Source organism: Engraulis encrasicolus, chromosome 22, assembly GCF_034702125.1.
Source record: "Engraulis encrasicolus isolate BLACKSEA-1 chromosome 22, IST_EnEncr_1.0, whole genome shotgun sequence".
NCBI classification, from domain to species: Eukaryota; Metazoa; Chordata; class Actinopteri; order Clupeiformes; family Engraulidae; genus Engraulis; species Engraulis encrasicolus.
Window position 1 is genome coordinate 9,091,502 of NC_085878.1, and position 2,500 is coordinate 9,094,001.

Genomic DNA, 2,500 nt, shown 5'->3' on the forward strand with positions numbered 1-2,500 from the left:
CCGTGGCGCGACGTCGTGCACCCCACATTTTTTGTAACTTGTCGTGCGCCACCAGCGACCATGCAGGTAGGCAGACAAAGCAGGAGTTGCGAAGAGAGGCTACAACTACTGTAGGCTACTACAGGATCCTGCATCATTTTGAGGATAATAAAATGTCCTAGAGAGTTATTTTATCTTCTCTCTTAAATGTTGTTCAGTGAAACAATTGTTTACTTTGTTCAGAAGTACGTTGTGTTCGGCGATCTATTTATAAATTCTGCCGCCAGAACAATGCTCTCACATGGTCTTGGAATGATCTGGCAATGTAGGCTACAACAAAAAATATATGTTTCAATGTGGTAAGTCACAAGTCAGACGTTCAGTAGCCCTACAGCAGCCGTGTTTGGCTTTCTATTTTATACATCCGTAGAACTCACGCTGCGAGTTGCGAAAGATACTGCCGTTTCTCTCATGAACAGCAGAGGGCACTTCCGACAATGCGAGCGAAAGCCTGTGGGCGCTTTTGAAGTATGAATAGTCTGGCGCAAGTGATGACGTCATTAATGGTTCTCGCGCCAAACGCGCCAAAGTGCGCACGTGAAGTATGCAGAGCCCTTAAGCTAGGCTTTAGTCGATGAACCCTCTTCAGTTAAAGATGGTCTCTCAACGTCATTTCATTAATATTCCCCATTGCTATTGAATGTGTTACGCATTGGTCCTGTTTTAAAAAACGTTCTGGTTGCTTTGTTTCAAGCCGTTTTTGCAAGCTAGCAAGGTGGCTTGTGGAAAAATGAGAGGGTGTTCCGGGTTTCATGTGGAAATGCGTCTCAGACTGGCTCATGTGGAAATGCGTCTCAGACTGGCTCACTCCTCCTGTTCTCAGAGAGATTGCTATGGGAAACAGAGTCGCCACTTCCCCGGGTGGTACTGCACTATAGGGGCGCCAACGGAGGCGTGCAGGCTCCATTCAGGGCTGTGCTCTTTCGACAGCGACCCCTAGGCGAGCTGCAGGCACGGAGCAACCAGGGTGCCTACAGATATTCCAGGGTTGAATTTACTACCTTTTACTACCTTTTTACTACCTCCAACTTTTTTTGTTACTACCACTACGACTTCGAGCTTAAACTGACTAAGCTTCCCAGAGCCTATTAATAACACAAATTAATCTTAAGAATATTACAAAATATAAGTTAGGTTAGTACAAGTTAATACAGGTATATTTTAAAAAAGCTCAACAATTCACATTTTATAATGGTTAAATAATAGTGGAGTGCACTTTTAACAGAACAAGTCGCTCTTCTCATAGAGTGGGAGGGGAGCAAGAACCAGCAGAGCACCTTGAAGTGGATTCCTGTAGTCCATGTCCACCAGGGGTCAAGAATAACTTTTTGCGCTGGTTGCACTGGTGTGCCTCAAAATTGTTTTAGGTGCACCGGCACGAAATCTTGGTGCACCCAAATGGCTCCAACCCAACTTGTGTATGTGTGTCTGTGTGTGTGCGTGCGTGCGTGTATGTGTGTGTCATTAGCAAAATCAGAGAAAGTACTACTGGAGGTGACAAATAGAAGTCATTATAGTTGTGGTTTAAGACCTGGTAAATAACTCAGAAAGGGAACTCAGCAACACACCTGTAATTTGGATACAGAACACAGAATCCATAACCAGCCTTGACTACCAGTAACAGACTATCTTTAACCCATTTAAGCCAAAGGCACCTGCAAAAAATGCCTGCTGAATGCCTAAGCCAGGGATTTAAAACTCAAATTCAGAGGGGGCAAATTAAAACCAAAATTAAACTCGTGGGCCAAACTCAACTTTATTATTTTTAAAAAGGGACCACAATTTCACAATATACTGTACGATAGCTTAAATGTGCCTGAACATTATTCTGTTGTATGAGTGGGAGATGTCACAATGGCCTCTGCCCCATCAAATGTCATGTTCAAGTGATGTTACTATGCATTAATATTGTATGTGTGTCCACTGTAACACAATTGAAATGAACTTGTGGGCCCAATAAAATAACCCCGCGGCCCAGATTTGGCCCCCAGACCCGAGTTCGACATCCCTGGCCAAGCCCTTTTTGGGAAAAGGTGCCCTCAGTCTAGATCAATAGATAGATGATAGATATTTTCAAATCCTGTTGCAAATGTCATGTTTTTTATCATTAGACACTAATAGCCAGTGTTTAGGTGGAATTCGAGGTGAATTGGGTTTTGCTCTTCCCCGTTCTGAAGCGCTCTCCCTCTGCATGATTATTATGGCATCTTAGCAAGCGCTACGCACAGACGCGACCTCTCTATCGTGCTGTCAAAGCAAGGTGCATGAACGATGCCTTTCCGATAGACAGTTTGGAGTTGGGAGACCCGCTTGACCCTTCTGCGTGAGTTTTATCAGTGATCGCTGCTGTTTGCATTTCGTTTTCCACCTGATTTTTTTAGTAGGCCTAACCCTCGTCCGTTTCGAAACTCCCTGCCTTGGTTGAGCATACCACCTCGCGAGTCGGATAGTTTAGCAACAG

The 2,500-nt window shown here is 44.4% G+C and overlaps 1 protein-coding gene across 1 annotated transcript in view; it reads right to left on the reverse strand.

Annotated features, from left to right (window-relative positions):
* The window catches only part of elp1 (elongator acetyltransferase complex subunit 1), a 41,444-nt gene that overhangs the window by 15,651 nt on the left and 23,293 nt on the right, over positions 1 to 2,500 (reverse strand). The window lies entirely within an intron of this gene.